We start from the raw sequence: 15532 nt of genomic DNA on the forward strand, positions 1-15532 counted from the left end.
GCTGTTTCAAGATATCTTTCCCTTCCACGTTGGTTTTCGTCTGCCCTGTGAATCCACATCATTTGTATTTTAAGTGCAATTCGGAAGGTTTGAACACTTTTGCAGCAGCTAGTCAATCCGTAAATGTATATAAAACAAAGAGACTATAAGGAATTAAAGAAAACCAACTTGTGAGAGCTAAAATGAGTAACATTCCACCAAATAAAAAGAATTTAGATAACTTATTTCGTCATTCGCTTTCAAAACTCTATTTTTGATAAGCTAAAATTTCATAAAATATTTGATAACAGATAGAATTTGTTTCCATCAAAAGAGTCTAACATAATAAAAAACTAAAAATGTAATAAAACTCTTGATAGAAGTATTTAAAATTGCAAGTTCAAAATGCAGTAAAGCATCTTGGCGATTTTAGTTGGCGCATCAGATCACAATACGGAATTGTCCTCCAAATAAAGATTTTACTTCTCCTAACACGTTCGTTGCCTCGCCGAGTGCTGCTAGTTGAACTATAATATCTATCAGTGTCCTCACTAATAGATATTATAGTCGAGGAGTGCTTATCTATAAGGATAAAATCAAAGTGAAGTTTTCTTCTGCAACCATTTTAGTTTTTAAATTTTACAAAAAGTTTATTTTCATAAACAATATGTTATTGTTGTAAGAAAAAAAATATTTTCTGCAAAAGTAGTAGAATCATATTATGCATCTTGCTACTACTTGATATGTTCTATTGACAGAAAGTGTACTAAAAAATTTTTTCACGCAATACCTTATGATCTGTAACAAAAATATTAAACAACATTGAGTATAATATTACTGTTGAAATTGTCTCACAGATGGCAGCACTATTTATAAAATAATTTTATTATAGTTGCTAATTCAAGTTTTTCTTTTTCTTTCGGAGGGTGAGCGAGTAGAGGTATCTTCGTCGAAATGGAAGATGGAAGGTTATTATCATCCAATCAGAGAAATAGACCTTGATGAACGCGCTCAGAAATAAACCTTTTGAAGAGAGTTAGTTGTTTTCATAAAATGTTTGTTGTCAAAATTATAAAAGTGATGCGCTTTATCCATGATAGATACAAAATAACGTGACTTTAAATCGACGCCAATCAAGTGAAGGGAAAAAGCTTTAATTTTTAAAATATTATTAATTATTGTTTATTAATGTAATTAAATTAGTCTAAGATTAAATACTGAGACTCAATATATTTTAAAACGTTCTGCTTGTCACTTCACTTTTCAATAATTTTAAGAAACCCTCATATTTTTTTTTTTAATATTTTATATTCTTTGTTAAGAATTTCACGATGTTACACGAAATTTTGATTCGTGGTAATCAATATCATTTACTCATTTGTTCTGTAATAGTAACATGAAAATTTTTCTGAAAAAACGTCTCATCGGGATTACACAAAATTGAAATTTTGCGTTCTTTCGTTAAGGTATAGGGAATTTTTTTTCTTCTCTCGTTTTAATAAATTCCCATAGGTAGAACACGGAAGACATTTAACTGACAAGCGCTTGTAACTTCTTGATCCAGTCCAACAGAATGGAAAAATAGAATCTCGCTGACTGTGGGTATCATGAAAATTGAAAGGTAAACTTAATTCCTATCAGACTTAAAAAACAGACATTAATTTAATTTGAATAAAAACCCTACCCAGTTCCCTTGTGGCTCTTTTCCAATTCATCAGGAAGCTGTTTGGTTTTCAAGTAGTTCTTTGTTTTTGAGGTGATGAAGTAGAAATTGAGATGGGTAGAAGTCTGGAAAAGACTTATCTTCTATGAAGGGTAATGAGTCTTTCAAATAAGACTTTTTGATTATTATATTAGAAATAATTTTATTAAAAAAGGAGAATTAAATAAAATGTAAGAGTTGGCAGTTTTGTAAATACCACTTTGATAGCCACAAAAGCGTCGTTTTATGGTAGAATTACTATTCTCTATTTACTTACAGCTCAATTAAACAGAAATCGATCTAACTTAAAAGAATAATCAGAAGGAATTGAAGAGGGAAAGCATTGATAACATAAAAACTTTATATGCTTCAAAATTCCTCACCCTCTCCATAGTGCGTGGAAATGTACCTGCTTTGATTTGCCTCTCTTTGCTACTGCAGTTTTTCTAATTTTATTCCTTCCTTTATTTATTATTATTTTTTAATTGGCTACTTTGCCTTTTTTGTTTCATTCTTGGCTTTCGTGGTTTTTCTAGTTTTGCTTTTATACTTTATTTACCATTTTTTCATTGGTAGCTTTACGCATTTTGTTTCAAATCAGTTTTCATAATTTATGACTTGCGACTCTTGATAATGGGCGCGTGTTTTTTGAGCTTTCGTAATGTGTCGACTTTCGCCATCGTTTTTTGAATTAAATTAAGTATTTATTTTATCATGAAACTATATATGTACTAATGAAAGTTTATATCTAATGCAACTTTGTTACGTAATGTCATTATCAAAAATTTAGTTCTTTCGCAATTTTGTTGAAGATTACTGATTTACTTATTTATCGTAACGTAACTTAACTTTTTATATTATTTATGAAGCGTTTCGCCTACAGCTTGAATCCACAAAATGTGAGCATCGAAAAAATATTATATTTTTATATATTTAGGAGATGCCCAGTAACTTTTAACTTAAACCGTTTTTTTTTTTCTATTATTATTTTTTTTTAATTCAAGAGGGTGGGTTCTCAACGGATTCGAATTTCTGTTCCTCTAAATCAGTGTTTCCCAAACTTATGACTTTTGTGTACCCTTTCTAAATTTTTCATAACGCTTTGTACCCTAATAAAAAATTAATGTATTTTTTACTCTAAAAAAATTGCACAGAAGTTAAAAATTACAACTGACTTTTGGCAATATTAATTATTAACAGTTAACTCAGCCAAAAATAGCTGTGGGGGAATTAATTATCGACTATGTCAACCTTCATCTATCAAAAGGTACCTCATGCTAGAATCAAGTTAACATGTCTTATATACTAGTGAATTGGTATTTATTATTTATAGTGGTAGTTACACCACATTACTCCCCTTCCAGAATTTTATCTGTGATAGAATTCGATGAACAGATACCAGTAGTTGATTAATGCTGTTTTATTTATTAACTTAAATTTTTGCTCATTATATATATATATTTTTTTTTTTTCTTCCAAGCATTTCGCTCGTTATTTTTTTTTTTTTATAGCTTTTTCGCTATTTTTTCCCATCATTTTTTTCTAGCTTTTCGCTATTATTATTTTTTTTCTAGCATTTCGCTCATTATTATTTATTAACCGGGAGACTTTATTTACTTCACCGGATTTTTTTTTTTTAAGCATATCAACTGTTTAATGTGGATTCATCCATCAATATTGACAATTTCTTATCACGTCCGTAGGTCACCAATGTGGGGGAATTAATTATCGACTATGTCAACCTTCATCTATCAAAAGGTACCTCATGCTAGAATCAAGTTAACATGTCTTATATACTAGTGAATTGGTATTTATTATTTATAGTGGTAGTTACACCACATAGCCAATAGAAAAATACTTAATTGTAAATTTTCATGGATAGCTTTGTTTTTAAATAAAATTTTTTTGAAATGTTCTTTTGTTGTAAAATATTCGCGTAAGAGCGCGTACCCCCACTAAACTGTTCCCGTACCCCTGGGGGTACGCGTACCACACTTTGGGAAACACTGCTCTAAATATAGGGGGTAGTCGCAATCTGGGAAATATGGTTCCCATAGTTTGGTCAGGAGAGCGATCCTAAGTTAAAGTTAAGATCTAAGTCTAAGTTAAAGTTCCTTAATGTTAATTTTACTTTTCACGTATTTCGCTATAACTCGAGAACTTTTAGAAGGAATTGAAAACTTTTTGTACACAATTTTTAAGTTACGAATTCGTAAAACCAAAGATAATTCCGTGCAAAAAATATTTTTTTTTGAAAATATATATTTTTTAATATTTTATTTAATAATTGTCGAAAATTTTTTTGAATTGTAAGGTATACAATTTTTTACATCATTTTAAAGCATGTAATTTTACATGGTAAAATACAAAATTTGAGCGAAATCGGTTGAATAGTTCCTGAGAAATTGAAATTTAAAAAAGTCCTATATTTAAAATTCAGTTTCTCAAGAGCTATTCGATCGATTTCAGTCAAATTTTGTATTTTACCATGTAAAATTACAGGTTTTAAAATGATGTAAAAAATTTTATACCTTGCAAATGAAAATCGTTTCGACTATTATTTAATAAAATGATAAATATTTACTATAAAATATTTTTTTGCATGGAATTATCTTTGGAGAAACGAATTTTATAATCGTGTGTAAAAATTTTCCATTTCGCTTAAAAAATTCTCGAGATCTGGTGAAATTCGCATAAAGTAAAATTAAACATTAGGGTTTCCAAACTTAGGATCTCTCTCCTGTGGGGACCTTATTTCACAGATTGCGGCTACCCCCTATATTTTGGGGGGTCAGAAATGCGAATTCGTTGAAAAAAAGGTATGTTTATTCAGATAAACGTTTATGTGTCTGATTTCGTGACTTAAAATATCGTTTGCACTTATTAATTAGCTTATTTGAGGTCACCTCTTCGAGCCTAGAACGTGAGGATCCAATCATTCAATTAAAAGCTATTCAGGGTGTTCCCCCAACACCTCCTAGAATAAGGAAGGCCTCAGCACGGATCAAATTAGTAGTCCGATGTGACGAAGTTAACTGCGCAGTTGAAGAAAAATAAGAAAGATGTCATTACGTTCGGGGTACTAAGCTGCGCAGTGGTTGAAAATACGAAATAAGTCATTACGTTTGGACTACTAAAGGATATTTATGGTAACCCGTGCAGAGGCCTACTCTTTTCTAGGAGGTGTTGGTTCCCCCCCCCCCTTCTTTTTTTGCATACATAATAACAGAGAGCTAAGTTTTCTTACTTATAACGGAAACAACAACTAGATTTCTGAACGCAGTAGTCCCCAATTATATCCAACAACGCTGCAACGCGTCTGAAGTAAGACTTGGTAAGTTCAGCTGTGATTTTTATCTTCACTGACTTGCCTTAGAGACTATAGTAGAATTCTAGGTACGTTCTCAAATCGCATAAAAACCTCAGTCCTTAAAATGTAATATTATGATTTATTTTATTTGTTTATCTTTAATTTACAAAAATTTACTCCATTTTTTTATAAGTGAAAACAAATAGAATTTTTATTTTTGGTGTCCTTGGACGTTGATTAAAGAGGACAATTAACGAAAAATGGAACGGGGAGAAATGTTCAATTTGACGAGTAAGGCTTAGGAAACACCGTTTATTATTCTGTGATCAGTGACATCTGTTGATAAACTCTGTAACTAATTTTAAATATTGGTTCGAATAATCTCTAGTTTCCTGAATGGAACATAAAGACATCACTTGAAAGAAATTTTGATTTAGAAATAGGATTCATTGGATTATATTTAGTATTCGGATTTTGATTTAGAATGGTTCAAAGGATGACTCTAAGCATGCTAAAAGTTAAGATATGACAAAAGATCGTACTTTCTCTGAATAAACACACCCTTTTTTTCAACAGATTCGGATTTTCCATCATAATAATTTGGAGGGTGGCTGCGAATAAGAAAACATGGTCTAAATAGTTTCCGCAGTAGAGCTATCGAAAGTTTGACTCCTTATTGTTATTTTTACTTTCTGCTTAATTAACCATATCTAGAAAAATGTCTACATACAAGTATAAAATACCTTAATTCGAAGAATTCCTTGCAAAAAAATGATTTTTAATAATTTTTTTATTGCTTTATACAATAAGGGACGAACAAAATATTAATTACAAATAAAACATACAAATTTTTGCACCATTTTAAATTATGTCATTTTAAATAATATAATACAAAAATTTGAGCGAAATCTATAATTTATAAAACACACACTTTTACGTTTTATCAAAATGACGGTCGAAACTTGTAAAATAAAAGTGTAAACAAACTAGTATCAGGATCTGTGGTCGAAAAAAGGGAGAAGACATTTTTCTCGAGTGTACGAGTAATTAGAAAAAAGAACACAATGGTCTATTGTTCTGTTCTAAGAAAAAAAAAAAGAAATTACTGGAGGAAGTCGATGTCAAGTTTTAATATTCTTATTTTCCTCTCTTTTACACTATAGTAGCGAAATGATGCTTTCACATTAGTTGCCTTTACGGTATATTTATATCATTTAATAGAGTGAAAAAAAAAAAAAACGTTCGGATACTCTTATACCTTATGAGGTCCGTAGACTGGACCAGTGGTTCCCAATTTTTTTTCAGCTGTGGAACTCTGAATGATTGACCTTATTTCGGCGGAACCCCTTACTTCATGAATAAATTTTGTAAGCGATTGTTAACATATTAATTAACGTATGAAAATTAACTGGGTTGCCGCTATGCAGGGAGAATAGGGAAAACCTCGAAAATAGAGGGAATTAAAAAATAATCACCTAAAATAACAGGGAATTTTGAGTTTTTCTTTACTAATTGGGAAAATACAGGGGATTTTGTTTGTTATTTTAGTCTTTTAAAAAATGTTGATTATTCGAAGTGCAATCTATGGGTTATTTAATAATATTTCAGCTATACTAAATTATTTAATTTACTAGGGCATTATTTATGTATGTTCTTTTTACTCTTTGTTTTTTCAGTAATTAAAAATAGTATTGTTAGCCCAATATAGCTGACACAAGAACACAGTAATTGTGTTTCCTCTTAATATATTGTTGTATAACGTGTACAGGGAATTTTTTTTCTCCAGATTCGAGTGGCAACCTTGATTAATTATTTTGAAAATATGTAAGGTTTTAAATGTTATTTATTATTTCTTTAATATATAGTGAATTAATGGAGAATGAATTTTTTTTTTTTTTATCATATCGAGATTAGTTTTAAAAACTGGGCTTTATAGACTGTTGAATTCACAGTTCTAAAGCGACATCTAGTCTAGTTCTAAATTTGATTATAGTGTATACATTCAAAAAAAAAAAAAAAAAAAAAAAAAAAAAATACATACAAAAAAAAAAAAAAAAAAAAAAAGAGGGAAAAAACACGTAACGAATGTATCAGAGAAACATACCTCTTCATTGTTGAGAGTTAGGTTTTTTTTTTTTTTTTCCGATGCGAAATATTAATGCAATTTTTCATAAATGCATTCCTACTCATAATTTATCATATTTGTATTCGAAAAAAATATTGTTTTAAATTTTATTACTTCGTATATAAGAATTTTAATAAAATATAATTTCAAGAAAATAACGGAAATATTAAATAAATAATGGATTACTAATTCGATACAAATTTAATTACAGGATTATAAAATCATAACCGGTAAAAAAAAGCCCCAACTCTCGAAACCCCGTGACCCTTCCACGGAACAGCATTTGAAAACCGCTGGACTAGACAATTGTGATTTGCAAAAGCTGAGATAATAGATTTTTTAAAAAAATATTTTATTTATAATTTATTTTTTTATTTGTACTATTATGGGAAGTGCTATAAAATTCAATTATAAATATGCACCAATTATAGCTTAATAACAAGTCACTCAAATGACTAATTTTTTTAATGACTAACACTAATTTATTACTGTATGCTATTAAAAGAAAGTAAATTAAAACTGGTAAAACAAAAAAGTTGCTAAATTAAAATTTATTTTCGAATTTGCAGCAGATGGTATACATTTGAACAACTGAAAAAAAAAAGTCATGCTCATATCTTTTTAATTTCCCCCCAGAAAAACCTATATTTCCGGACGTCATAGTAACGAAATAACGTTCGTTTTCCCCTTCAAAACATAGGTAATTTAACGTATATCTGCAAAGGTGCTATAGGTTTATTAACATTTTGACCTAGTATAATTATAAAATTAGGTTGTGAAACAATAACTTCCTGCCTACCATTGTTTCGTTCACTCCTTCCTTATGTTTTTTTAAAAAAAAAAAAATTATAATTATTTTTCTAAAATGGTCTTTTGATAAATATAATAATGGTCACTGAGAAGTGGGAAATGAATCTAGCATAAACCATGTGTCAATTGAGCATAAAACCTATAGCAGAACTTATAAAAAGATGTCTGTAGTACCGTATTGTTTTGTTCGCCAAAAATGATTATTGCATGTTGTTTATACAGATTGAATGACTCTGAAACAATAATGTGCCTGTTTTTTTCTTTTTTCCTCCGAGCAACACTGGGTTCATCAGCTAATAAATCTATAAAAAAAAAAAAAAATGCTTTTTAAGATAAGAAATTAGAGGACCTCTTGAATCGGTATCCATATTTTGAAAATCAGGTTAAATTTTATACTTTTTTTTTCTCTCAACATTTTTTGATATTTCATAAGCAGCATTATTTTTTTCTAAACAATAATCTTTAAGGTAACTGCATACATATAAACAAAGTTTATTAATAGATCAACATAGTACCCTTCAGCAGAATATGAACTAAAGAGTTAAAGTTAGCTCTTTTAAAAATCTCTTTAATTGTTATTAAAATGAAGATGTGGTTTAAAAATGCATCAGAAAATAAGGTTTTGAAAAATAGGTATCTGTTTCTTTTTAGCAGTTTCTCAAAGCTTTCTATAGCTGAAAATCCTGAAATAGTATTTTTTTTTCTATATTTATTAACATTTCTTTTCAAAAAAATTGGAGATTCTACAGTACAACTGGTGTGCATACATTTTTTACAGGCTCTTATTTTAAAACTTTAGCAACAATAGCTATCAATATTTATCTGTGGAAAATGAGGAGGAGGGACTAACATTAAAACAAGAATAAGTTGGTTGCAGAGTCCAACTGTTGCAATATCTACTGATGGTGTCCCAGTTGTCAATACATTTTTATTGGTTGAAAAATCACATGATAGGATCTAGTTTTCCCACTTTAATTTTCTATTTCGTTTGGTTGTCACCAGTTCAAAATGATATAAGTTATAGGCTTATTGTTTTCCTATAAATATTTTTGTTTCCCTAATTTAAAGGTTAAAATTACCTATACTGTTATTATTATGTTTTGATTTCTAAATTAAGAGTTTAGGAGGATTGTTTTTATTGTTATTATTTGAATGTGATTCTACGTTACATTTTAAGATTAAGTTATTTGAATTGGTGTTAACAATTATTATTTTTTTTGGGTGCAAATTACATTAATAAATGATTATGAATTAAGAGATTAGTTAAATGATTTAGAACTTAACTTTCAACTTCACGCAATAACTGATGAATGCAAAAATATTAAATTACAGTTGCGAACTCAACCAAATTTGCTATAACAATATACTTTTAATGTCATTTGAAAAAAAAAAATATTACTTAAAAAAATGATTTATGTTCACTTATAGTTCTTAAAAGTATCATAAGAGAATTATTTGGATATGGGAAGTGGAGGCACAAGTGTTCAACTTAATAATTTCAATTATTTTATGCCAATAAACAGCAATTATTGTGAAGTAATTATAGGGTTGGTGAGAGGCAGCTCAGCTCCCTACTATGCATATAAAACATAAAACTCTTTAATGACTCGTATTTTTTATGTTATTTCTTTAAAAATTCATCATTCAAAGCGAAATCTGTTCTCATAGTTACTAATAAAGTTTTTCCCTCAAGGAAATTTAAAATTCCATGTGTAACTTCTCATAAAGTATTCTAACCGATCATAATTGTTATAATATCCCTAGTTTGATACATGTTCCAGATTACTTGAGATCTTTCCCTTTTAAAATCCTTTAAGTAAAGACAATGCGGTTTTCAATGTGATTCTGATATTCGCTCTCTTCTCCGTGCGTAAATAGAGAGTGATGTGCTTTAACCGGCCTATCCCTGCTTTGATTTCCTAGCTTCACCTGACAGATATCGTTTGATAATATTCATTTTAAAATAGAAAACAATAAAAACATAGCTGCCAACATGAATTTCGTAAATCCAGTGAATTTTACGAAATATAAATTTCTTGATAACTTTTTCAAAATGTATTAAATATTTTACATACGGGGAATTTTAGGGATTTTTATTGTAATCAAAATACAATAATTTTATAACACTATAAATGGTATGCAATTTTTTCCATTTATTGTTGACATTAAATTAACTTAAATTTTAAATGTTTTTTATTATGTTAACTCATATTTTTGAATACTAATAAACAAGTTATTTATTATTGATAGTTGAAAGATTTTTTTTAAAAATTATTTTAAATTGAGAATTCTGAACAAAAATAAATTGAAAATAATAAAATACTAATAATAAAAATAAACTGAAAATAAATCAATAAGCCTAAACTGATAACTATATATGAGGCTTGTTTCATTATGTATTAGTAATATTTATTTAAATATTCAAGTAATAAATTGTGTAAAAATTCTACCTCAAAAGGGATTTTTATAAGGAAACTTACTCAGTTTAGTGAATTTTCTAAAACATGCAATAATTAGGAGAATTTTTAGATCTTGCAAAATCCAGTAGAGTTGGCACCTATGCAAAAATTTAGTTTTATCCTTTTAGCAGTAAACCCTTCAATCTTTCTTGAAAGAAAAAACTTCATAGATCATTTTTAAATGAAACTATAAAATAAAATTTTTTTTGTTGTCATTTTTAATACAAATCATAATATATACAAGTAACAGCATCACTGAGTCCCCCCTCCCGTCATCTTTGACGGCAATTTCAGTCACATAATTTATCAATAATTCATTATAATTAATTTGTAACAACTAACAGTATCATATACAATATTCAATTTCAAAGCTGCCTCTTATGATAATTTAGAAATTGTAATACATTGCATTAACCATACCAATAATGTCACAATGCTATTATAATATAAACTACTTGATTGTTGACTTTTTCTTAAACAATTATGTGTACTTTAAAATATTTTACAATCAAAAATGTAATTAATTTCAGTTTGAGTAAAAGCAAGAGCTACATAAAAGATAAATTTTTTACAGTTTATTTCTACTTTTTCAGTAAAAAAATTTAGTCAGCTCAGCATCTTCAAGTTGATTTATATTCGGTTAATTAATCTCGTAAAATGAAAGCATAAATGGTAGAACAAATAAAATAATTATTTTGTTATTCATAAAATGGTGAACTAAGTTTTAAATCTACAATATACAAAATATCAATGCATAAAATATAATCTACAACAAATATATACTTAAAAAAAATTACATATAAGCATTACAAAAATTAAGTAATACACAAGATTGAGCAATAAATCGTCTTTGGGTATTACAAAATAATTTCAACCTTTTTCAGGGATGAGATTAGCCAAAAGGCAAAAAAGCTGAATTTCCACGATAGTAAATTTTACGCAAGCGCAACCCTTTAATAATAAATTCCAGACAGTTTAAGGTAATAAATAATGTGTTGACATACAATTGTGTACTAATCTATTATTATATAAATGATTACATTTCTACTTAACATTCAGTGAAAATAAAAATTACCAATTGAAAAAATAAAGCTGGAAATTATATTTTCCCTCAGTTCACATAAGAGACAATTATTACTTGAAAAACTACCTGGTTTAGCAAATTAAAACTGCTGAGAATATGCATTAATATTTCATTTCTTTTAATAAATACTGTTATGTGATTTATAGCAAATATATCAGTAATATTACTTTTTAAATTATATTGGGAAAAAAAAACTTTAACAATGGACCGAATCATTATGTTCACATTATAGTCTAATCTAACAAGAGCACTTTGAAACATATCAATAACAAAGTAGAAAATATATAGTAACTCCTTAACACACAAAAATTGCTATTTTAGTTTGAAAAATTACATGACAATCAGCAACTGTTTAGATAATTGTTTTTTATTTGATAAGATTTTGCCTTTCATAGCATAAATAACAGCAATTATAAATAAAATTTTGATGATGAGTTTATTAACTCATTCTCCAAAAAAAAAAAAAAAAAAAAAAAAAATTAAATTAAATCCCTTTTTAAGTGATTGCTTTTGTTTGCTATATTTAGTCGTTAGTCCATCTTCAAACATCTTGTGACAAATCCTTTTTCTTCTTCTTTGCAAGCACAGAATGTAAGTTTTGAATATATTCCCTTCCAGTTTCTCTCATGTTGTAACACTTACATATACTAATAATCGTCGTTAGAAAAACAGTCACCTTTATAGTAACTAATTAAAAAATAAATTTACTTCTTACAAGAATCGCGATAGTTGATCTTAAAATTGCGTGAATATGAATAACAATTATGGATTTTGAAATCACACGAATATGAAACTAGATATATGATTTTGAAAATGAGGAAATACAAACTGGGATATAGAATTTTTAAAACGCGTAAATACAAATCACGATTCATAATTTTTAGATCGCGTAAATACGAATCATGATGCGTAATTTTTAGATTGCATAAATAAGAATTATGATACATAATTTTTAGAATGCGTGAATGTGAATCCCAATGCCATATTTTAAAATTACGTATAAATACGAAAATCAATGTTTGATATTATAAATCGCATGAGCAAATCAAGACATTAATTTTAAACTTGCGTAAATACGAATCGCTACATAGGTTTTTAAAAAGGCGTAAATACGAATCACAATATCGGATTTTTAAATCTCGTAAATAAGAATCGCAACGTACAATATTCAAATCGAGTGAATAAGAATTGCAACACGCAAATATGAAAAGCTATGTTAGTTATTAAAATCGTGTGAATAAGAATCGAGATATTAGCAGATTCCAGGCTTGGGACCTCTAAAAAGCTTGTCAGAAGTAGCGTCGTTTAAACTACAAAAATCGGATCTATCTGGAGGGCGGGTAAAAAATTCGGAAAATCTTATCTGCTGCGAGTAAAAGGGCAGAAAATAGCTATAATAAGTAAAAATGAGAAAGGATTGGTAGCTATGTAGTTTGAATTTTCTGTTTCTTTTTGAAAATCGGTAAATTTTCTGAAAAAGCGGAATACTTATAAAAAAAGTGAAATTTTTAGAAAAATCTGAATTTTTGATTAAAACAAAAACTGAAATTCAAGAGAAAAAGTGGAAATCCGCTAAAAAGCGGGAAAATCTCATCCCTGCTTTTTTTAAAAAAAAAATCGAGGTCAGGACTAAAATACGTTAACCACTAGAAACTCCCTTTTCTCAATTGTTAGAACATACGCTTAAATTGGAATCAACCTTAAGCATCAAAGCAAACCTGCACATCAATGTATTTCAAAACTTATAATCATATATGTTATTTTGAAGGCCTTATTATGTGATATAAATTTTAAACATTGTGACATTTGCTTTCTGCTTTACAAAATGACAATGAGCATAACATGACTAATAATGATAAATAAAAATAATTTTGTTTACATTTTTAATTTTATTTATACTTAAAGCTTCAAAATATCAGGACAAGAACTGTTTGGCAAACCTAATGTAGGCGACAGATGGTAAGTGCAAATATATTTCATTTCTTTTATTTTGGTTGTCACACTTTTGTATACATTTTGCTTTGGCTCTATTAATACAATATTAAAAAAGCACTCTAATTTGCGGATATAATTATGTGAGCTGACAATGAGATATCTTTTCATTATTTTGTTTCCTGTTTTTTCTTTTTTTTTTAATTTTTATTTTCTTCCTTGTTTTCTTTATATATATATATATATATATATATATATATATATATATATATATATATATATATATATATATATATATATATATATATATATATATATATATATATATGACTATTATTAAATTTTTTTTAAAAGGGCAATTTTTTAGAAAAATATTGGTGTTTTAGGTATCTCAAATTAATCTCATTTTTCATTCTTTTTGGGTCTTTTAATTGAATTCCCTTGAGTTTGATAAAATTTCACCATTTTCCCCTGATCTGCAGCCACCCTTGTTTTTAAAAACAAAGATAAAACATAATTTGTACATTAGAGTCAGAGGACAATCAAGTAAGCACCAATGGAAGGAAGCTATAAATAGTTAAGATATAAAAAAATAAATATAAAAACAAATTTTCAATTTCATATTAGTTACTATAGACCATTCCACATTAAGCAACTTTTAATTAGTTAAATTTATATTGCTCACTCAGAAAATGACACATTCACCATGATGAAGACACAATAAAATTAAACATGAAATATTTTTATTATTTAAATTATTTCTAAAAGTATCTTCAATAAAAAGAAAGTTATTAAAACCATTAATTTTTTGAAATAATTTTAAATGTATCAAGCATTAGTGTAAAATTCAAGATTATCTACACATCAACATAAACATTTTGCTTTTCCAGAGACCTAATAGCAAAATAGCAAAAATAGCTAAAATAGCAAAAAATTTCAATTTTATATTGGATTTTTCACTAAGATTCATTCGTAACTTTAATCAATAAAGTAAGTTTAATGATCTCTATTTTAATTAGAAGAGTAACTTTACAGTGAATGCACACTTTTATGGAAAAAATTTTACAACAGATACTTCATATACAAGTCTAAATTAATAAATTTTTTGTAGTTATAAAACTAAATCATCCAGTTAATTTAGAACACTGTTCATTTTTGCCCTTTTTTTGTTTGTTCTTAGTACTTTCTTTAATCAAAACTTTCAATTGTGACCTTGTAAATAAATATAAATTTTTTCAACTAAACATTTAAAAACGTAAACAAAATTCTGAGCAATAACTTGCTCATTTTTAATTAATATCATTGCAATGAATTATGGCTGTTATACTTAACAATCTGAGTGTTACTCAAGTCGTTGCATGAATTTTCAGTGGGATAAACGTCAATTTTTCAATTAATATCATTGTAATGAATGATGGCTATTATATTTAACCCTCTGAGCATTAGTCCAGGCTTTTCAGCATGATAAAGTTTTTCCATTTTTAATTAATATTATTGCAATGAATGGTGGCTAATATGCTTATAATTAAAAAAAAAAAAACATATTTATTGCTTTTCATTGAATAGTGCTCTAAAAAAAAATCATTCAAAATAAAAATTATATGATATTAAACATAAATGTAATGATCCTAATTAATCAAATTAGAAAACAAATGTAGCAAAAAATATTTACAATACTTTAGAAAATAATTTTACAAACAATGCTTCGTATAAAAAATTATTTTTAAAATTTTTGTAACAATATATTCAGGAAACTAAGATATGTCATAAACATTTCCCTTTACTTATCAGTCTTAGATTGTTATATTTTAACTGGATGCTAAACAAATTTCTACTATAAGGCAATGTATTTTAATTTTTAACTGTTGAGTTACTTGAGTAAATATGTGTATAACTTTATCTGATAAGCAATGTTTTTTTCATTGAATAGTGTAGAAGAAAACCACTATGGAACAGAGTTAGTTACTGTAGTAGTGGCTCTTCTAACCGATGTTCTAAAATCACAAAAAGAAACGAAATGGCTAACTGAATTCTGCTTAGGAAAAAATATATAATTAGTTAGAGTTTGTAAGCAGATGGCACTTCTTACTAAGAAAAACTATAAAACAGTCAGAGGACAAAATTAGCAGAT

General features: G+C 27.5%; 1 long non-coding RNA gene across 1 annotated transcript in view; it reads left to right on the forward strand.

The window, feature by feature from the left end:
• Window positions 1-15532, forward strand: part of LOC147810907 (uncharacterized) — a 28847-nt gene that overhangs the window by 12267 nt on the left and 1048 nt on the right. Inside the window, exon 2 of the long non-coding RNA XR_015433016.1 lies at window positions 13375-13428. This is a non-coding gene — a long non-coding RNA (uncharacterized LOC147810907). The remainder of the gene's footprint in view (window positions 1-13374; window positions 13429-15532) is intronic.

Source organism: Parasteatoda tepidariorum, chromosome 4 (genome assembly GCF_982258835.1).
Source record: "Parasteatoda tepidariorum strain Cologne lab strain chromosome 4, Ptep-v5.0, whole genome shotgun sequence".
NCBI classification, from domain to species: Eukaryota; Metazoa; Arthropoda; class Arachnida; order Araneae; family Theridiidae; genus Parasteatoda; species Parasteatoda tepidariorum.